The sequence below is a fragment of the Heloderma suspectum genome, chromosome 4 (genome assembly GCF_057233095.1).
Source record: "Heloderma suspectum isolate Gila_16-S chromosome 4, 16-S_ref, whole genome shotgun sequence".
Lineage (NCBI taxonomy): Eukaryota > Metazoa > Chordata > Lepidosauria > Squamata > Helodermatidae > Heloderma > Heloderma suspectum.
In genome coordinates, this window is record NC_139461.1 from 36,670,136 (window position 1) to 36,693,100 (window position 22,965).

The 22,965-nt window shown below is 44.9% G+C and overlaps 1 long non-coding RNA gene across 1 annotated transcript in view; it reads left to right on the plus strand.

Moving 5' to 3' along the window:
• Positions 1-3,935: 3,935 nt before the first annotated feature.
• The window catches only part of LOC146346701 (uncharacterized), a 47,831-nt gene continuing 28,801 nt past the window's right edge, over positions 3,936-22,965 (plus strand). The window contains exons 1-2 of the long non-coding RNA XR_014790018.1: positions 3,936-4,320; positions 21,199-21,325. This is a non-coding gene — a long non-coding RNA (uncharacterized LOC146346701). The remainder of the gene's footprint in view (positions 4,321-21,198; positions 21,326-22,965) is intronic.

Here is a 22,965-nt window from a genome sequence, read left to right on the forward strand (position 1 = left end):
AGCAGCAGAGTTAGGAAAACTTTTCCCCCACAGAAGCATAAGGAGTTGAGGAGACCATTCTGCTGTTTGCAGAGCACACAAAACCATTCCAGGCCATCACACACTCCACCCTCAGCCTATTAAATATCATGATTGGAGGAGCAACTTGTATAAAAGTTTCTTTCTTTAAGTTCAGGTGAATAGCCAAATATCAGTAATTTGCCTCATCTGAGGGTATTTTTCAGACGTATTTCAGTAGAACTGCTGAGACAGATTTCAGTAGTCTTGGTTATACCACAATGACTCAGGCTACAAACTAGCATACAGCCTAAGGCCCAGAGTGTGCCCTGCAGAGCAGTATAAAACTAGTATAAGATTATCCTGCCTCTTCAAAATAGGCTGTTCCTTCACAGACTAGAATCCTGGAATGACTCCACTAGGAATTCTCCTCCTGGCTGTAGAATCAGGGAAAACTTATAAAAAGAATTCTACAATAAGGCAGTAACTTTATTAGAATCAACCACAGATGCACAAAACTGTCGACAACCATTTCAGACCTCCAGATCTGCAAGATCTTACCAAAAAAAAAAAGGGTGAGAGGTGAGGATGACAGTGTTGTTCATGAAGTCTGCATGGTCAGAGGCTTGAGGAAGAGACACAGACGTAAATATATGGCTCTCCTAGGCTGTTGTGCACCTATGACTATTGAACCAAACACATAATGGCTGTTTCCCCCATTTTTGAAAATATAAAATCCAGTAGTTGCTAGGATTTGATTCCAGCTTTAGTTGAAACACACAGGTTCCTTGGTCGGCAGAGAGCAGAAATAAAGGAAAGCATAGCAGCTTTATATATTAGCAAAGCTGGATATTAATTTGGGGCTGTGCACTAGGTATATTGCAGGGGTTCCCAAAGCAGCACCCATGGAGCACTCTAACAGTGGCCGTGAAGCTCTCCGCTCCCTGCCCCGTCCCCCCAAAATGTAATTTAAAAATAACTAAAAATGTTAGAGCACCAGCTTCTTCTTCCTGTTTCTGAACCTGCCACCGCTTCGCTGTTCTGCAGGCAGGAAGAGAAGGAAGAATTGCTTCCTGGGCCCACCCAATCTTGTTCCATCCCCGCCCCTCCTCCCTCTAGCCTTGGTGTTTATCTCCCCCGCCCCCAACTCTTTTCCTTGCTATTTCTCTCCCATCCCTCTAGCTTTCTTCTGTCATCTTAGCCCCATGCCTTGCTCTTTTTCTCCCACATATCCTTCAAACTTGCTGTTTCTCTCCACTCTCAGCCTCTAGCCTCAGTATTTCTCCCCCTACACCTCTTTATCTCACTCTTTCTCTCCCCTCTATCCTTTTGCCTTGCTAGTTCCCCCTGCCTCCCAGTCTCTAGCTGCACTGTTTATCTTCCCCCACCTCTTTTGACTATCCAGGCCCCTATGGCAGCCATTATGTGACTAGCCACATCCTCCATGGGAGACATTTTGTGGTGGTCCTCACAGCAGTTTCTTAAATTCCTGAATGTGCCCACAGTTTCAAAAAGGTTAGGGACTCCTGGGATATAGAGTGCAGCATTTTGCTATACCAATGAATGAGAAGTTTGCAGCAATGCAAAGTTTGTCCTAGAGGGTAAAACACAAGCAGAGATAGCAAACATTTGGGATATTGTGAGTCTAGGCAAATGCATATGTTGGTGGTTTTGACTGCTTAGGCCTTTCCTTGGCTGAGCTATTATCCCTACCAAGATCGATACACAGAGAGTATTTCCTCATCACAATGTGTAGTTCTCCATCCTGGCCCTATTATTCGATTCATCTGCTGTCTCAATTAAAAGTTTAGATATTTTTATATGCAAAGGGCAGGCAAAGGTCTGTGGTAGCAGGTGTATTATGAAACATCTGGTAATGGTTTAGGTGTAAGAATGGATAAGTCACAGATGAACCAGCACAGCCCACTCCAGGTTCAGTGCCTTTTCAGTTGAGTAAATTTATATAGTCAACATTTTATAATTTCAGCAAAAAAATCAGAAGCCCCTACTGCACAATGTACCTTCCAAATTTCCTCTAAGAACCCCCTGTTTTCCTTTGCTACAAGAAAGAAAAAGCAAACAAGATGGTTTAGAGGACAATCCTATACATATTTAGACAGAGAAAGTCCCACAGTTCCCAGCATTCCCCAGCCAGCCATGCTGGTGGGGAATGCTGGGAGTTGTAGGGTGTTGTTGTTGTTTTGTCTAAACATGCATATGATTGTGCCCTTAAAGTTGTTTGGCACAGGGAGTTCCTCCTGCATATTCAGTTTAGCCCAGTGCTCTTCAACATTTTTATTAATGACTTGGAGGAGGAGGTGCAGGGAATGCTGATCAGATTTGCGGATGACACAAAATTGGGCGGGATAGCTAATACTTTGGAAGAAAGAAACAAAATTCAAAGTGATCTTGATAGACCGGAGTGCTGGGCAGAAAATAACAGAATGAAATTTAATAGGGATAAATGCCAAGTTCTGCACCTAGGAAAAAGAAACCAAATGCACAGTTACAAGATGGGGGATACGTGGCTCAACAACACGACAAGAGAGAAGGATCTTGGAATTGTTGTAGATCACAAGCTAAATATGAGCCAACAATGTGATGTGGCTGCAAAAAAGGCAAATGCTATTTTGGGCTGAGGTAATAGAAGCATAGCTTCCAAATCCTGGGAAGTACTAGTTCCCCTCTACTCAGCACTGGTTAGGCCTCATCTGGAGTACTGTGTCCAGTTCTGGGCACCACACTTTAAGAAGGATGCAGACAAACTGGAGAGGATCCAGAGGAGGGCAACAAAGATGATCAGGGGACCCGAAACGAAGCCCTATGAAGAGAAACTGAAAGAACTGGGCATGTTTAGTCTTGAGGGGAGATATGATAGCACTCTTCAAGTCCTTGAAAGGTTGTCACAGAGAGGAAGGCCAGGATCTCTTCTTGATCATCCCAGAGTGCAGGACACGGAATAATGGGCTCAAGTGACAGGAAGCCAGATTCCGGCTGGACATCAGGAAAAACTTCCTGACTGTTAAACAATATCACAATGGAACCAATGACCTAGGGAGGTGGTAGGCTCTCCCACACTGGAGGCATGCAAGACGAGGCCAGACAGCCATCTGTCAGGGATGCTCTGACTTGGATTCCTGCACTGAGCAGGGGGTTGGACTCGATGGTCTTGTAGGCCCCTTCCAACCCTACTATTCTATGATTCTATGAAATTTGAGAACGTGGAAAGGCCAAGAAGTTGAGTAATCCACTGGAAGCCTATAGGAGGTGGCTCTTTTGGCACATAAGGGTCTGAGGATATTCCCTCAAGACAGTGTGCTGAGTGAGAAGCTCCTTGGTACTTCCAAAAGCATACTTCTGCCATTTAAAAACTTGCATAAAGGGATTAGATTAAGTCAGGGAGTGCCATGCAATTCTTTCTGAAGAGCAAGGTTTTGTCATCAGATGATTTCCCGTATTCGTTTCCTGTTATATTTATTTATTGCATTTATATCCCGTCTTTTTTCGTCCAAGGAACCCAAGGCGGCGTACATAATCTTCCTCCTCTCCATTTCATCCTCACAACAACAGCCCTGTGAGGTAGGTTGGGCTGAGAGTCTCTGACTGGCCCAAAGTCATTCAGTGAGCTTCCATGACCGAGTGGAGACTAGAACTCGGATCTCCCAGCTCCCAGTCCAACATTCTAACCACTACACCACATTGGCTCTCACTCTTTCTGGTGCAAAGGACAAAGCATGACAACTACTTAGGCCTTTAAAATGACTGCTCATGGTAGTAGCCATAACGACCCATACCTTGCTATTTTTAGGGCGCAATCCTATCGAGATAAATGTCATCCTCTGAACTCGGAGGTTGACGCCTATTGAATAGGCCGCCCTGCATTTGTAATTTTCACAGGTTTAGCTGCAGCTTGGGGGTGGGGGTGGGGCCTGGAAACCAGATAGGAAGATGTCTAAAACAGCTTCCACAGACCCCTCCCTACCCATGGGAACACCCCCTTTTCACCCTCTCTGTGCTTCTTTCGGGAGCACAGAGATTGCAGGGGTGTGGAAAGAACCACACCGGCTACAAGGGGGCAAACGACCTCGGTTTCCAGAAACCAAAAAATCCTATGGCTGTCAAGACAGTGTCTAGTGGCCATAGAATTGCTCTCCCCATTTTGGTTTATTGCATTTTCCAGGAGCGGTAGTGCCCCTTTACAGGTGGAAGGCTTCCATGCCTGCCTGCACTATTGAGTTCAAGGTTTGAGAAGATTTTACACACTATTTTCAGGGAATAGTTCATCTCTAAGGGCCCAGGAGTGAAGCAGGCCCAAAATACAAGGTAAGGCAAGTGTTTGCTTTCTATTACAGTACAAGTCTGTGCTCTGAGTTTTCCAGATAGCTTGTTAGCAACAAGTTCTTATTTTAGTACAGGGTGTTTTCATTTCTACTGTTCTTACAGCAGAAGATATTAATAAGGCTCATAGCAGTTTAGAATCGCATAGCTTGCAAAATAAAAAGTGTGGGATATTAAAATGCTACATTCCATTAGATTTTCTCTCGCAGCTAGAGAGTCTAATCTAACCGATGTCTTCACCACATCTCACAATAGTCTTGAGCAAATTGTAATCTGGTTTAACTATTCAGTCCTGACCAACCACAGAACTGTTCAGAGGACAAAATACATCAAGGTTGCAAGCTACTTAGCAATTTTTTTTAAGTGTTTGATCAATAATGGTTACATCAGTTCTTGCCTGTCACTGGTACTGTTTGCACATAACCGGCATTTGGTGGCAAATCATGGGTTGTCTCCCAGTTGCATGGACACATTCTATGCATGAGCCGCTTCCAGTTTCCAGCACCAGTCTACAAATGCCACATTTGTACGTTGCTAGCATCATATAGGAACCCCGGGCACTGTGGGTGATTCGTGGGTTAATCAATCTAAAGTTAACCCATGGTTTATTCTTGGGTTAATTTGGGTTGTTTAACCTTCAAACAACCCCAAGTGCCCAGGCTCGGACATCATAGTAACAACCTATGAATGTGGCATTCATAGGTTTTTGCTCAAAAGGGGTCATGCACAACACACACACACACACCCTGCAATTTGTGGATTAATTAACCCACAGTTTGCTGCCTTTATGTGCGAACAAGTTCTATGTATTTTATTTATTGGAAACAGAACCATCTTGCTCTATTTTTTTATGCTCCAGTAACTTATCTCCTGCCTTCTTTTTTATATTCCTTACAGAAACACTTTTTTAAAACATAGAGAACTCCATATACTCCATTACTTTGTAAAGCATAAGAAATAAAACAGGCTTCTAAATTTCTTAGGCTGTTCCTCCCAAATACTCTTTGTTACCCACCAAAATCCATCAAGCTATCAGAAATTCCCAGTCTTCTTTTTATATAGCCTTAAACACCAGCTGGTCAGTTGGTAATTGAAAACCATTAGCCTTCTTTAATCACCTTGCATTTTAACCAGTCCCAATTGCAAATCATCGCAGCCATCCACTTAAAGTATCTTGATCATTTTGTCTCCATCAGAAGATGGAAGAAAATTAGCCTGGTTACTTGTAGCTGAAGCCTGTACAGAATGGTAACTGCTAAGTTTGCCAGCTTGTTTTCTAACAGAGCTTCTTTGCCTTCAACAGCTACAAGTAAATCATTAGCTATATTTTTTTGCCTTTGCTTGGGGCTTCCTAATTATGGGCACTTGACTGTATATCACTTGGGGACACTTAGGCCAGGTTTAAACACTTCTTACACAGCCAGCTGATCCTTGCACACGTGGTACAGTGCCCCTTCCTTCCATCACACACATTATAGAGTTGCCACCTTTTCAACCAACCAATGTAGCTGTGCTTTTAAGAGCAGATTTATGGGCACGTGATAATGGGGTGTTTTTTCCATGCTGTGAAATGCTGTGTTCACCTACTGATTTCTGCATGTCAGACTGCTGGGATCAGGATCAGACAAAGCCAGTGAGACCCCATATGGGGCATAGAATCATAGTAGGGTTGGAAGGGGCCTACAAGACCATTGAGTCCAACCCCCAGCTTCCTTTAATTTTCTAACATTCTTTCACTCCCCATGTTTATTTGAGGGGGAAGAATTCTATGAACTGGACTTTTATTTGCCTGCCCTTGCGCTGTAAAATATCTGAACCAGCATTTGGGGTACTTTGTGCAGTTAGAAAAGTCAGTCTGCAACCTTAGACATCTTGATAATTTTAGACTTGGTTTTTACTTTTGATTTTTTAAAGGGAAGGGGCATGAAATTGAACAAATGAAGCTTCTCCCGCATGAAAATCAAGCTTTTCCTACATGCCATCATAGTAACGCTATATTTCTTTATACCTCGCAGGACACACAGTGATATTTGTCGTGGTATTTGGGATAATGTGGAATAAAAAGCAGGAAATCACACTATGATAGTGGTATATATCGAATGTGTAATGTGCCCCAACAGTTATCAGTGCACTTCAGTACCGCTATAAAGCAGTAGTGTCGATCTAGCCCATGTAGCAACATACTATAGAGCGCATATTGCTAAGTTGCTTATTTTTACTGTCCTGTTGAGTGACAAGGAGAACCTTAATACTCCCTGGTTCCTGATAGCTTCTGAAGCATTATAAGGTTTTTGTCACCACTTGACAAGACCAAATGGTTATATGCACAGCAGTTACTAAATGGTCATCTGTATTCACCCTCTAGACCAAGTTCTATGTGAGGAAAGGCACAGAACTACCATGTGGTCCAACTTACAAGAATATGATCAGAATAGATAGTGTTAATGATGTGTAAGACCTGTTTCTAGTTTCTCCATGATGAATAGCATGAAACCTCTAAGAGATTCATCACAGAAATGCCTCTATAACCTTGGTTTACAGGTATCTGAGTGTTATTTCACGCTGGCAAATTGGAATGTAATCCATCAGTCATCCTGTACCATTAGAACAGAAGTTGAATCAGAAGTGAACTGAATCAGACCGAGGGCCCAGCTGGTTCACTGTTCTGTTTCCCATCGTGGCCAATCAGTTGCCCATGGGAAGCCCACAAGCAGAACACAAGCGCAATAGCCATCTCTGGACTGTGTTTCCCAGCAAGTGGTATTCAGAGGCATGCTGTCTCCAGTCCTGGTGGAAGCATAAAGTCATCATGACTAGTAGCCATGGCTAGCTTTACCCTTCGTGAATTTGTCTAATCCCCTTGTAAAGGTGTCCAAGTTGGCAGCCTATCTGCTACATCTTGTGGTAGCAAATTTTATAGTTTAGCTTATGTTTTGCGTGAAAAGTATTTCCTTTTATCTGTCCAGAATCTATCACCATTGAGCTTCATTGGATGGACCTGGATTCTAGTATTTCCCCTTTCCAATTACACTATGTGTAATTGTTTATACATCTATTGTGTTCCCCCTCAAGCAAATGGGACTTGTAATGGAGGCTCCTGGCTCCTGCACTGAAAATGAATGTGTATGCTGCTGGAGCAGCTATGTGTTACTGAAAATGGACCACCTATGTGGCTGGACTAGGTTTGTCTTCAGTGAACCTATCTTGTTTCTCTTCTCTTAGAGTTATTTCTTCTTCTTCTTCTACTTCTTCTTCAATATTTTTATTGAATTTAACATTTATAACAAAAGGATGTAACAACCACTAACATCAAACATAACACAATGATCAAACATGGGATACACTTGATACACACAATCAACATCAATCCAAATTAATTAGGGGACACAGTAGGCTGATTGTAACAGTATATATACAAAGCTAGAGGAAAATATTTCAAAACATTTTTCCAAAGTCTTATCCTAACAGGTCTCTCCAGCATGATCCGTAAGTGGATGGAGGTGCAGTAATGTCCTTATCGCTATTAGCATAGTTAGTAAATGACTCGTGTCCTGCTTGTGGGTTCCTGATTGAAAGCTGGTTGGCCACTGTGTGAACAGAATGCTGGACTAGGTGGACCCTTGGTCTGATCCAGCAGGGCTCTTCTTGCGTTCTTATGACTCCCAGATTCCATATTTTCCTCTTTTTCCAACAGGGAATCCAGCCCTTTTTCTCTTTTCACATTCGTTCCTATATGGTCCAGCCTGAGCCATTCAAAACTATATCGGGCTGGGGAACTTGTGGTTCTCCAGATGTTTTGGCCTACAACTTCCCCTAGTCAGCATGGCCGGTGATGAGGAAAGATGGGAGCTATAGGCAACAACATCTTGGCTCCTTTGACCTTTTCGTCATCCTAATGAATTTATCTCCTGTGAAAAGTTGTCATCACTGACAAACAGGGTGAGGGGGGTTTTTCCCCCTAAATTTTCAGAAGGTAAGTAACATGAAATGCTGCCTGAGACAGTGATGTGCCCAAGGCCAGAGAATGTGTAGCAGTGGCAGAAAAACAGAGGATGTTATGACAGGAAAACAACACAGGCAGCTGTTGTTGTGTTTTCCTTCATGGAAATACAGTGATGCAAAAGCTGCTTTTCTTGAATGTCTGCGTTTACAAAGTTGTCAAAGACATAGGGCAGAATCCACCTGCTGATTCTCTCATACCCTGCCAATGGCATTATGCAAGCAGCCCCTACGGGCCCTACCACTTGCACAACAGCGATTTAGTGCTTTCTCGGGGAGGCCCCCAAATGAGTGGAATCACACATTTCTGGAAGGAGGCAGGTTGGCAGAGCTTGCATAGGGGAGTTCCACCAACCTGCCTCCTTCCAGAAACAAGTGTTTCTGCTCGTTTGGGGGCTTCCTTTAGGAAGCACTAAATCTCCCTTGCACAAGTGATGGGTCCCACTTGCATAACGGAATGGGCGGGACCCACCATTTGTGAAAGGGAACCAGCAGGGCAGAAAGGAATCAGTGGGGGTATAAGTGCCCCGTTGGATTTTGCCCATATTCCCAAGAGCATTGTCTGAAGGCACATGATGCAGCAACCTTGCTGAAGCTGAGCAAGTCTGAAGCTGGTCAGTTGTTCCAGATAGGAGATTCCCCATGGAAACTCCAGCTATGCCATATTCAGTTCCCTGATGAAAGAAAGGCAGGAAATATATAATAGGAGACTTGATCCAAAAAAAGGGCTCAGACTCAGATGACTCGCCTGAGGCTGAGCCAGACTGAGTTGCATAGCCTTATTATATCCATGCATTTCTAAAGCTAAATGTGAGCACCGTTCATCATAGGATTTCTTACAGCCAATTCTGGGTCACAGAATTTTTGCTTCCTCAGTAATACTGAGGGCCCCCATGGCTTGTTCTAGCCCCACTGAATGTGACACATTATACAAAAAGGGGGAAGGGCTGTAGCTGGGGGGCCAGAGCACATGTTTTCCCCAGCATCTCCAGGTAGGACTGGGAAAGACCTCTGCCTGAAACCCTGGAGAGCTGCTGCCAGTAGACCAGGCTGGTCCACCCTGGTGCTTTGACCAGCCATTGACCATTCTGGCTGGGGATGATGGAAACTAATCCAACACTTCTGGAGGACACCAGGGTGGGAAAGGCTGGGGTAGACAATACTGAGCTAAATGGTCCAACAATCTGGTTTTGTATAAGGCAGCTTTCTATGTTCCATAGTCCTACTATGGTCCTACTTGCATGAGACTGATCCTTCGTTGATACATTAGTCTGTTATTCGGGCTCTTTGAAAGCAAGGATCAAACCTACGAAGTGCTTATACCAGTAGAGTTCTTTCCCATCATGCCCCCCCCCCCCACATTTTACTTTGTGAAATAAATGTCGAATGATCACTGCAAAGTCTTTGACTAGTCAAATACATGTGGACTATTCACCAATAACTGGTGTTTGTATTTGACATCCAATGATATTTGAAATCAAAATATCAAAAGCCAATAAATATTTAATCCAATATTTGATATTGATAGGTGATATGCAGTGGTATTTTACAGCACAATCCTATCCATGTTTGCTCAGCCTCAGGCTGCAATTCCATACCTACATACCTGAGAGTAAGCCTCATTGAACTCAGTGGGACATACTTCTGAGTAGACAGATATAGGTTGCACTGTTAGTGTTTCTGCGTATTTGGCCTACAATAGGAGTTAATATTTCACAATATTACTTAATATTTCATAGCGCACATGCAGCGGTGTTCAACATTTAAGCATACTCTAAGTATAGCATGCAGATGTGTTTAGACATTCTATCAATGACCTTAAGGTGGCCGTTCTTGAACAAAGGAATTTCATGAGAGATATTAACAAGAATTGCTGAATTACAGTTCATCAAGAGATTCACTTCTATTTCTTGTGGTTTGAACAAGGACCAATTTATTTTTTAATCACACTGCATATGTCAATCTGTTCACCATTGCAATGACGTCTGTGTTACCACATGTTGTGAATGGCGTCTATTAAGAGTAATTACCACTGTCTGTACTTTTTGTATTTCAGTTCTCTCTTATCACACGGTTTGCATTTCCCCCACCCCCCGACACGTATATATAAATCTGCTAAGTTCAGATTATTGCTTCTGATGAAGTGAACAGTGTCCACAAAAAGCTTATGCCGGGGTAAATTTGTTAGTCATTAAAGTGCCAGAAGACTCACTGTTGTTTTAGTCTTCTTTAGGGCTCAGTCCTTGGCATGTTTAGACAGAAAAATGTCCTACAACTCCCAGCATGCCCCAACCAGCCCTTTTGAATATTTGTTACCATTACCATACATGTAGGAGCTGGAGATCCCAATTAACAACAGAATCCTATACATGTTTACTCAGGAGTAAATCCCATTAAAGTCAATGGGACTTCCTGTCTGATAAGTATTTGTAGAATTACCACCTAATAGGGCTGTGTGAAAGCTGGCAGCAAATTCTAAGTTTAAGATTCTGAAACATAGAGATTACTCAGTCACAACTCTGGAGAATGGCACGAATACATCATATCTAATTTTGCTATTACAGAACTGGCATACATGTGGAGAATTCTGAGAAGTATCGTTCCTTGCGTCTTCTTTTTTTAACTAGCAATCAGATTTTGCTGTACATTGTCTGGAGGCAGATAGAGTTTCAATTAACATATCCTTCCTGACACACAGCAATTTCTGGCAACCTATGAGACTGACACCAACAGCCCATATATCATTTTGCTACTCTTGAAGTTCAAAATAAGCCAGTGATCTGACAAGTAGATGATGATGATTGTTATTATTATTATTTTATGCAATGCCTGGAAAGGAGATGTAGAAAGTATTCTAGGTATGATACCAAGATATACAGTGAACTCTTGCCCTATTCAGGCCTTATTAAAAAAAAGGGTACATTTACTTTTTATTTATTTTAATATTACATTTTATACTGCCCGACAGTCGAGACTGTCTAGGCAGTTCATAACAATTAAAACCATAAAAACAAGATGATAAAACATAATATAAGACTTTGAAAGTTTAAGAGTAGCGTGTAAACCAAAGTAAAACCCAACAGCAGTTGCAACCCAGGGAAAGCCTGGGTGAAAAGGTGCATTTTTAGGAGGCTCTGGAAAGCTGCCACATTTTCTGCTTCCCGGACTGTACGGGGGAGCGTTTTCCAGAGGGTGGATCATGCCATGTAATTCACCATGCAAGTGAGGCTGCGACAAGTAGACTTGCCCACTAACATCACTCACATTACATAGTGCCTCCCCTAATGTCCATATCTACGATGCAAATGAGAGGTGGCTTTGCTTGTACAGCGGTACGCACAAAGCCCTCCACACAAGCTGGAACCCTGCACTATTGGGGAACCTTGCACTGTAGAAAGGCCCCCACCCTATAGACATTGCACGGCATGTGCAGACATGAAGGGAGGGGCTACATAATTGGCAATATCCTACGCTGCCCGTGCGCCAGCAGGACCACCGCTCGCGCAACAGGTTGCTAGTGGTTCTTAAAGCCACTGGAAATGAGTGGAAACGCTCGTTTCCAGAATGGGGCAGGTCAACAGAGTTCTCAGAAGGGAGCTCCAGTCACCTGTCCCAATCCAGAAACAAGTGTTTGCACTCATTTCTGGGGTTGCTTTAGGAAGCACCAATTCCCTGTTGCACTCTTGGTGGGTCCTGCTGGCACAGTGGAATGAATGGGAGTGCAGCAAAATCATATTGGTGAGTTAACCTTTTTTTTTTCTTCCCATAAGGCCTGAATAGGGCTTCTGACGAATAAGGATGTGCAATCAAAATGCTCTTAGCTTCCGTCACATGTTTTGCCCAGGCTCACACCTCCAAATGCTTCTCCAAAGTTGGTTAGGGAAAATTTGATAGTAACTCTAGCCATGACTGAGGCTTGGTTCTTTTGGTTGTTCTTTCTAGAGTTATCTTGCGATCTTTGGGCACGGAGAAGGGAGAGCTTCTGGACCTGTAATCATTGTATAGCAGTTGGAAATCCAGCTGTTTCCCGCCTCCCAGCTGAGCAGAGCAGAGCAGAGCAAGCTGCTCCAGCTGGTCCAGGGACTACAGAAGCAGGCAAGCTCCCAGAGAGCGAGCGAACAGAGCGAGCGAACGGGGGGAGCAAACAGGAGTTGGCCAGGGGAGTTCGGCAGGGGAGGTCAAGGGGGAGGCCCCTAACATTTTTTTTTTTTAACTAACTTTTTCCCCCCATTTATTTGTCTTGTAACACACACTTCCACACCAGTGGGACTCTGCTTTTAACCTCTACTGAGTAGAGGAGCAGGCACAGGCTAGTCTAGAACAATCACAAAGCTAGACACAAAAAGGGAAAAGAGGCTATGGAAGGACAAGACTCTCCAGTGGTGGTGACCTGCAAGGTGTGTGCAATGTTTGTTTTCTTGCCTGAGAACAACATGGCCTACACCTGCAACAAGTGCAAGTTGATCACGCTGCTGGAGGAAAAAATAAGTGGACTGGAGCGGCGACTGTCGACCCTTCGGGGAAGAAGAGAACACGAAGAGTTCTTGGACAGAATGGGGGAACTACAGCAGCAAAGGGCAGACCAGAAGCTTGAAGAGCAACAGCAAGATGAGGCAGTGGGAAATGCTGAGGTGAAGAAAAATGGAATAGAGGATACTCCTTGGAAAAGGGTGACAGTTAGGAGAAGAAGAACTAGACGCCACTCTGCACCAGTGGAAGCAGTGGAGCTGTGGAACCAATTCCAGGTACTTGCGGATGAGACTGGAGGACAGCCTGCAGAGGAAGAATCACAGGGGAACCTGCATGAGAGTGAGCAAGAGGCTAAAGGTCAGTCAAACAGAGGTGATGAAACCCAGGCCTACAAGAAGAAGAGAAGAGTGGTAGTAGTGGGAGACTCCTTGCTGTGTGGGATCGAGGCCCAAGTATGTCGTGAAGACCCATGGACTCGCCAGGTATGTTGTCTCCCGGGAGTACAGATTAGAGACGTGACTGAAAGGTTGCCTGCACTCATAAAGCCCACTGACAGGTATCCCTTTCTTCTCATCCATGTGGGAACAAATGATACCGCCAAGCGGAGCTACAAAGAGATCACGTCAGACTTTGAAGCTTTGGGAAGGAAACTCAAGAACTTTGGGGCCCAGATAGTTTTCTCATCCATCCTTCCAGTAGTTATAAGAGGGATAGAAAGGGAACGAAAAATAGTCCGGGTGAATGACTGGCTACGAAGGTGGTGCCGACGAGAGAGATTTGGATTCTGGGACCACGGCCTATACTTCCTGGAAGATGGGCTGTTGGCTAGGGATGGGTTGCACCTCACAAAGGCTGGGAAGAATGTGTTTGGCCACAGCATGAAGAACTTCATCAGGAGGGCTTTAAACTGAATCCTACGGAGAAGGGAGATGTAATGTTGGGGGTAACGATGGACATAGGCGCATGCACTGCAATGGAGAGAACAGCTCTGATAGCGCCCAATAATAGTCTTCAGACATATGTAGGAAGAAAGCCAGACTATGAAGCACATGGTCTTCGATGTCTATATACTAATGCCCAGAGTATGGGAAACAAACAGAACGAACTTGAACTCTTAATACAGGAGGGAAATTATGACTTGATAGGTATAACTGAGACTTGGTGGGATGACTCTCATGACTGGAATACAGCAGTTGAAGGATATAACTTGTTCAAAAAGAACAGGAGGAACAGAAAGGGAGGTGGGGTTGCACTGTATGTGAAAAATACATATCTCTGCACAGAAATACAGGAGGAGGAGCTTGGTAGCCCCATCGAGAGCATCTGGGTTGAAATAAATGGAGCAAAGAATAAAAGGAACCTGGTGGTCGGAGTCTACTACTGGCCACCCAATCAAGGAGAAGACAAGGATGAAACTTTTGAAAAGCAAATAGCCAATGTTTTAAGGAAGCATGATGTAGTAGTAATGGGGGACTTCAATTTTCCCGATATTTGTTGGGAGACAAATTCTGCAAAACATGGCCCCTCCAGGAAATTCCTGACTTGTGTGGCGGATAACTTCCTCCTACAGAAAGTAGAGGAAGGAACTAGAGGATCGGCTATCCTTGACTTGATCCTAACCAACAGAGATGACTTAGTGGATAAAGTAGCAGTTACAGGAACTCTGGGGGAAAGCGACCATGTTGTACTTGAGTTCTTGGTTCTAAGGGAAGCAAAAGCCAAGTGTAGTCAAACGCATACCCTGGATTTTAGGAAAGCTGATTTTAATAAACTCAGAACAGTGATCAGTAAGGTCCCATGGCAAGCGACGCTAATGAGAAAAGGAGTCCAAGATGGGTGGGAACTTTTAAAAAAGGAAATTCTCAAAGCACAATCACAAACAATTCCAACAAGAAGAAAAGGTGGAAGACAACAGAAGAAGCCAATGTGGCTTCACAAAAAGCTTAGGGATGACCTGAAAACAAAAAAGGACACATATAGGAAGTGGAAAGAAGGCCAAGTAACAAAGGAAGAGTACAGGCAGGTAGCACAGAATTGCAGGGATGGCGTCAGGAAGGCTAAAGCGGAGAACGAGCTGAGGTTAGCGAGGGATGCTAAAAACAACAAAAAGGCTTTCTTCAGCTACGTGCATAGTAAAAGGCAGAGGAAAGAAATGGTTGTTCAGCTATTAAATAAGGATGGCAAAACGATAACAGATGACAAAGAAAAGGCAGAGGTGTTCAATTCCTACTTTGGCTCAGTCTTCTCCCAAAAGAGGGTCTATGACCCCCCTGGCAAAGGCGAAGTACAGGCTGAAGGGGCAGGATTGCAGCTTGAGATCGACAGGCATATGGTCAAGGAACACCTCATTACTTTGAATGAGTTCAAATCTCCAGGGCCAGATGAACTGCATCCTAGAGTCATAAAGGAACTGGCAGAAGAACTCTCAGAACCGCTGTCTATTCTCTTTGAGAAATCATGGAGGACGGGGGAAGTGCCAGATGACTGAAGGAGGGCTAACGTTGTCCCTATCTTCAAAAAGGGTAAAAAGGAGGAACCTGGGAACTACAGACCAGTCAGTCTGACATCAATCCCTGGGAAAATTCTGGAGCAGATCATAAAGCAATCCATCTGGAAGCACCTTGACAACAATGCCGTGATTACTCGAAGCCAACATGGATTTGTCAAAAACAAGTCCTGCCAGACAAATCTGATCTCATTTTTTGATCAAGTCACCTCCCTTGTAGACCGTGGGAATGCTGTAGACATCATATACCTCGACTTCAGCAAAGCTTTTGACAAAGTGCCCCATGATATCCTGATGAGCAAACTAGCTCGATGTGGGCTAGATGAAACAACGATCCGGTGGATCCACAGTTGGCTACAGAATCGGACTCAAAGAGTGCTTATCAATGGGACCTTCTCAAGCTGGGGAGAGGTAACGAGTGGGGTACCGCAGGGCTCCGTCCTGGGCCCAGTGCTCTTCAACATTTTTATTAATGACTTGGAGGAGGAGGTGCAGGGAATGCTGATCAAATTTGCAGGTGACACAAAATTGGGCGGGATAGCTAATACTTTGGAAGACAGAAACAAAATTCAAAGTGATCTGGATAGACTGGAGTGCTGGGCAGAAAACAACCGAATGACATTTAATAGGGACAAATGCCAAGTTCTGCACCTAGGAAAAAGAAACCAAATGCACAGTTACAAGATGGGGGATACGTGGCTCAACCACACTACGAGCAAGAAGGATCTTGGAATTGTTGTCGATCACAAGCTGAATATGAGCCAACAATGTGATGTGGCTGCAAAAAAGGCAAATGCTATTTTGGGCTGCATTCATAGAAGCATCGCTTCCAAATCCCGGGAAGTACTAGTTCCCCTCTACTCAGCACTGGTTAGGCCTCATCTGGAGTACTGTGTCCAGTTCTGGGCACCACACTTGAAGAAGGATGCAGACAAACTGGAGAGGGTTCAAAGGAGGGCAACAAAGATGATCAGGGGACTGGAAACAAAGCCCTATGAAGAGAGACTGAAAGAACTGGGCATGTTTAGCCTTGAGAAGAGAAGACTGAGGGGAGATATGATAGCACTCTTCAAGTACTTGAAAGGTTGTCACAGAGAAGAAGGCCAGGATCTCTTCTTGATCATCCCAGAGTGCAGGACACGGAATAATGGGCTCAAGTGACAGGAAGCCAGATTCCGGCTGAACATCAGGAAAAACCTCCTGAGTGTCAGAGCAATACGACAATGGAACCAATTACCTGGGGAGGTGGTGGGCTCCTCCACACTGGAGGCCTTCAAGACGAGGTTGGACAGCCATCTGTCAGGGATGCTCTGACTTGGATTCCTGCATTGAGCAGGGGGTTGGACTCGATGGCCTTGTAGGCCCCTTCCAACCCTACTATTCTATGATTCTATGAGAAGGGAGAGCTTCTGGACCTGTAATCATTGTATAGCAGTTGGAAATCCAGCAGGTGACGCTTTCCCCTCACTTTATCGCCATGCTAGAAATCTCAAATCTTTAGCTCCATCTTCTGCAGCGAATGGGAGATGATTTCCTCTGTAGCGTCTCTCAGTACTATACTGCTGTCACTACTGCCCCCGCAATATTTTACTGCAGTCAAGGTTGTCTGAAAACGAGTCACACGGGTTGTTTACGCAAGTGCCCCTAAAATACAATTTAAACTCACCACCCATCCCAAAATTCTTGACTTTCAGTCACCTCTCATGACAGGTGGAGAATATCCTCCAGGATATCCTTATAGTTATGTTTTCAAGCATGTTACCAGATCAACAGTTTTAAACTATTATTTAATTTTATTGTTTTAAAAAACAATTTTATTGTTTAAACTGTTTTATTATACGCTGTACATCGCCCAGAGTGGCTGGGTGACCAGCCAGATGGGTGATTAATAAATTTAATAATAAATAAATAAATAAATATAACAGCTTATTCAGACCCAATACCAAGCCAGCATAATCAGGTACCTTTGGGAGCTGAACTATATACCACAATTTGATGAAGTGGAGTCCGTATGCTTGTTTCACCACCTTCTGGAGTTCTCAGTCATTAATCTCACCCACACAGTACTCAGCTGAGATTTTGTAGCACTGGCATTTGCAGACAAACAAGGCATGATGTCAGAGACAAAAACAACAACAAACCCTGCCATCTTTAGCTCTTTCCTGGCAACAGGAAGCTCTAAAATGGTTTTAGCCAATACCATAGCCTAGGGAAACTTGTGGGGAGGGGAGTTATGACTGAACCGTTGATGCAACCCTCATGAGTTATTAGCGATGGGGAGAAATTTGTTTGCTTCATTTTTTCATGCTAACTTAACTAATTTACACTTCCCAATCTGATACGTGAACCAAAACGCAGTTGTACTTCAGTATTCAACTTTTCTGAATTTTATGATACATTTCTCGGTTAAAAAAAAATGCATACAAAAATATGTATACTAGGGGCAAGCGTACAGAAAAATGTATATGTTTGTGAAAAAAAGATAGAAAAGATAAAATGTTTGTGCTGATTGGTTTAAAAACCACAAACTAATGTGAAAAAGGGATAACATTGAGGTCTGAAAAATGAAAAAACTGAACAAAACTGAAATTGACAGATATGTCCATCCTTAGGAGTTATGCAAGGGGTCCCCAACCCTTTTGGACCTGTAAGTGCCTTTGGGAATTTGAGAAATTGCTGTGGGCCCCACCACAAAATGGCTCTTATGGAGGATATGGCTGGTCACATAATGGTTGCCATGGGGACCTGGCTAGTAAACACAGTGAGATAAAGAGGTGGTGGGGCAGAGAAATAGTGAGGATAGAAGCTGGGAGGGAGGGGAAAATAGCAAGGCAAAGGGGTAGAGGAAAGAGAAAGAGCAAGGCTAGAAGCTGGGAGTGGGGAGAAACAGCGAGGTAAAGAGGTGGAGAGAGAAGTAGCGAAGCTAGAGGCTGGGAGGAACGGGGAGACAGCAAGGCAAAGGGATAGAGGAAGAGCAAGGCAAGAGGGGAGATAAACAGCGAGCTAAAGAGGTGTGTGGGGGGGAATAGTAAGCTAGAGGCTGGGAGGGAAGGGGAAATGGCAAGGTAGAGGGGTGAGGAAGAGCAAGGGTAGAGGCTAGAAAGGATGAGAAAGAAGTCTAGGGATGGCAAAAGAAGAGAAATAGTGAGGAAAGGAGTTGGGGAGAGAGAAATAGCAAGGCAGTTCAGGGGGTCCCTGCACGGCCCTGTTTTTCACTGTCTTTTTTTCCTTATTAACTTTCAAAGTTGTGTGAAGACAAGACATTTGTGACTAAGGTGATTCCCCAAGGGAAGGCCAAAAAACAAAGCAAATTCTTGGCCAGTATGGACATTATGAAAAAGTTCCTTCCCGTGAATGCAGAACCAGTGAATGCTTGGGTGTGTGCATGGGTCCTGCTGCCAGGCCAGGCTGACTCTGAAGCCAAGCTATGTGCGACAAGGCCTTGCATAGGCCTCGCCAAGGGCCAAACTAAGCCCTCTGTCCAGCATGCATGGCGGAGCCATGTATGCTAATTTTCTTTACCTCTGTGTAAACATGTGCAGCACCGATTCGGAATGAGACCATAGTGCTCCAGGAGTGGGGTGTTAAACCTTTCCCCACCACTCATTTTTTGTATGTGAAATTTCACTGCCCCCCCCCCGGGGGGGGGGAGAAAAGACATGCACCGGGGGGGTTGTTTTTTGCTTTGTTTTAGCCACACCATGCAGGTGGGGGGTAGAATTTCACACAAAAATGAGTTGGGAGAAGGTTTAACAACCTCCTCCAAGAGTGCTATTCGGGGCTTTGCACACATACACAGAGGTAAAGAAAACTAGCGTGCATGGCTCCCCCATGCATGCTGGACAGAATATTAGTTTGGCCCAAAGTGTCATTTAAAATCTCATGAGATCTGGGAAATCCCAGCTCTCCTGAGAATTTGGCCCCCTCATCTTGTGATGGTGAGGAACAGTCACTGCTGTTTGTTTGGCCTGGGTGTAGAGATGGTGTGGCACAGTTATGTCTAGATCCATTCCTAATCTGAAGCTTCCTATAGTTTTTTGAAACATTTGCAGTGGCAAGCTCAGTCCCCATTTTAGGCTATTGATTCCAATGGTGGTGTTTTTTCCCAGTGGGGGGTGGGGTGGAATTTCATGAAACAAACAGCTGAGAGGGAAGTTTGAGTCCTGGAGTACCATGGTCTTGAACTGAATCAGGGCCATACTCATTTAGAGAAAGCAACCCCACTATGCATGCTTTACCAAACTTTCAGTTTCCTTCAGATTAGGGCCAAATTTGGCTTTGGGACAATTTAAACAGCAGGGGGGATTCAAACGGGGGAAAAAACTTTTCTAAAAGGAAAAGAAAAGTTGAAATGCCATTGACCCATGGAGAGACCTTAAAAAAAAAAAAATTAAGGGCGCAATCCAATGGGGATAGTCAGCCGCCTCTGAACTCGGAGGTGACTGACTATCCAATGCAGGGCGGGCAGAGCTCAGAGGGGATCTTCTCCTCTGCACTCTGGCCACCCTGCATTTGCACCTAGATGGCTGATTTTGGCTATCTAGCTGGAGTGGCTCAGAATGGGTGGGCGGGGAGGGGGGAGGCCAGACAGCACATAGGAAGAGTCATACCAGTGCTTCCGCCATCCCTTCCCCGCCCCCAGGAACACCCCCCTTTCCCCTGCTGCTCTTAAGAGAGGGGAGCCAGGGATGAACCGCACCGCCTACAAGGTGGCGGGGGAGGGGGCAGGGAGGCGGTTTGCTGGGAACCAAACTCAGAGCGCGGGCTCTGAGCTCAGTTCCCCCAGAAAATGAAAAATCCTATGGCCATCTAGTTGCTGTCTAGCGGCCATAAGATTGCACCCTAAGAATATAAACCGATAGAAATGTCAGGGGGTAAGGCAATGAAACGGCTGTCATGTAGGAAGATGTCCTCAATTCTGGAGCTGGCCATACTTGAGAGCTTTTAATCTGCTAATCTGGATAAACCCTAAATTAAATAAACCAGGATAAACCCTAAATAAACCCTAAATTAGGGATGTACGAAACACTTACCTGGTTTCATCCAGGGACATCCATGGTGGGGGAGAGGTGCTCCGTCCCTCCCCCCGAAATCCTACCCCAGCCGGCTCCTCAGCAAAATACAAAGCTGAGCTGGGGGCAGGTGGGGTGCTGACATGTGTAGGAGTAAGTCACATTGAACTCAGTAAGACTTACTTCTGAGTAGACATGCACAGAGTTGGTTCTTCTCTCTGCTCAGCTTTGTATTTCCACATCCAGTTCATTATCAAACCTCCTGTTAGTTATCTCAGAAGACCCTTGGGTGAATGGGGGGGGGGAGTTCCAGGGAACAGCTGGATTGAGGGAGATTCCCCGCACACACACATAATGAAAGAATATAGTTCTTCATATTCCCTGGTATGTTTATTTCTCATTTTGTCCATTCCCTCAGCATGTGCAGAGTATGCTTTTTATTCAAACAAAGAGAAGGTTGCTGATCTTTCCCTTCATGCTGCATTTGTAAAAGTGTGACTGCTTCAGAAAGAACTTTTCATTATACTCTTTCTTCATGAGTTTCATAACAGAAGTATGGTGTAGTGGTTAGAGTCCAGCCCAAAGTCACCCAGTGAGATAACTAACAGGTTTGATAATGAGCTGGATGTGGAAATACAAAGCTGAGCTGGGGGCAAGTGGGGTGCTGACATGTATAGGAGTAAGTCGCATTGAACTCAGTAAGACTTACTTCTGAGTAGACATGCACAGAGTTGGTTCTCCTCTCCATTTTAGCCTCACAACATCAACAACAACGCTGGATGTAGAAATATAAAGCTTAGCAGGGAGAATAATACCTCGTGCAGGGCTCCAGACCGGCATGGTCATTTTAAAAGGTTTTTTCTTTCTTTAAAACAGCGTTGCTTTAAACAATGAGTGCATCGCTCAGGCACACCTAGGACAGCCTTCTTTTGGGAAGCCCCGAGGAGGAGGAAGTGTTTTGGCTGAAAGGAGGATTTGAAAAAGAACACCCACAAACAAGGCGGTGAGCACAATTCTTTTTTTTTTTTTTAAGTATGTATTTATTATCAGAATATACTACCTTGCGTTTTTATTTATGAAAATTTTGCGACTCTGTGCGGATGACAAAAAAAAGCCGCATGACTGCTGGCTCTGCAGGACCTCGTGGTACCGTTCCTCAGAGGATTCCGTCGCACGGACTGAAGGGAATTCGATCCCATTTCAGTCTGTGGCAGAATTCTCTGACATCCCTAATTCCGGGGGACCGAATTCACTGGAATTTGGCCTCCCTGGGATCTGTGGTGGAATTCTCTAACATCCCTACCCTAAATTGGGATCTGGATGCATGGTGAAATGCTCAGAAGATTAGTGATGTTGCAAAACTTCATAATCCCCCAGTTTAGGATGCAAATTTGGCCCCAAACTTCATAATCCCCCAGTTTAGGATGCATACCTGAATTCCAAGTTGGGCTCATTTCATGCAGTGGCAGCAGGAGTAAGGAAAGTCTCTTCCTCCTCCTCACAAGTGCTAGGATGGATGGTGCTATAGCAGTGTCCCAGGCACCACTGGGAAATGACATATCCCATGGTCACTGGCATGTGGGACACTATCATTGCAGCATTTGTTCCTGGTACCAGGAAGTGGACTGAGAGGGCGCGCGCTCTTTCCTGCCACCATTGCCTCAGTCGTAGGCACCCACACTAGGTAAGAGAGGTTGAAGACGACAATCACAAACACATTAAACTGTTGTAGGGTGAAATGGTTCCCCAGTTTCTCTAGTAATTTCCATCCCTGTTCTGAATCAACCCTAGGATAATTATCTAATCTTTCATGCCCCTGCTGGAAGACTCCTTGGAGGAGAAAGAGCTGGAGAACCAGGAACCACCCGCCACCAGCAATACTCAGGTTCTTCCAGTAGACCAGGAGGAGCTTCAGCCCTCATGGGTGACTACCATCAAGGCGTCACCTGCAGAGGACAGGGACCTGCTTAGAGGTGGAGGCAGAGAACCCCCCAAGCCCACGGGAGAGACACTGCCTGAAAAGACAGGAACACAAGAAAAGAGCTAGGCTGAGCCGGAGGCCTCCTTGTGAGAAAAGGTCTCACATGTAGGAGGCTTTCTCACAAGGAGGACCTTTTCAGCTGCAGTCACAAATAGCTCACAGCTGAAACTTGGGTGTGGCTCTGACAGCCTAGTATAAAACCAGAAGTATAAGGCTTAGAGAGTGGCTGGAAACAACATCAACTAGACTTTCGTGAATCTAGTGGCCCTTGGCTCTGGGGTGCTTCCTTGACTGATTCCTGGCGTGAGTACTTTTGGAATGAACTCTGACCCTCCTTCTGTCTTGCCTGCTGTGCTGCCTTGGGACTTTGTTGCCTGTTACCTGGACTGAACTCTGATACTCCTAGGGATGTACGAAAGTCACTTACCTTTTCGCAGGGGTGATTCGCGGTGGGGGGGAGGCGCTTCACTTCTCCCCCCGAAGTTCAGGCGAGGGGGGGAGGCGTCCCGCCTCGCCCGGCCGAAATTCAGGCCGGGGGGGGAGGCGCCCCGCCTCGCCTGGCCGAAATTCAGGCCGGGGAGAAGCGCCCCGTCTCCCCGGCCGCGAAAGAAAAAGTAAAAAAAACCCACAACCCCGTGATAGGCTACGTAACGATTAACGTA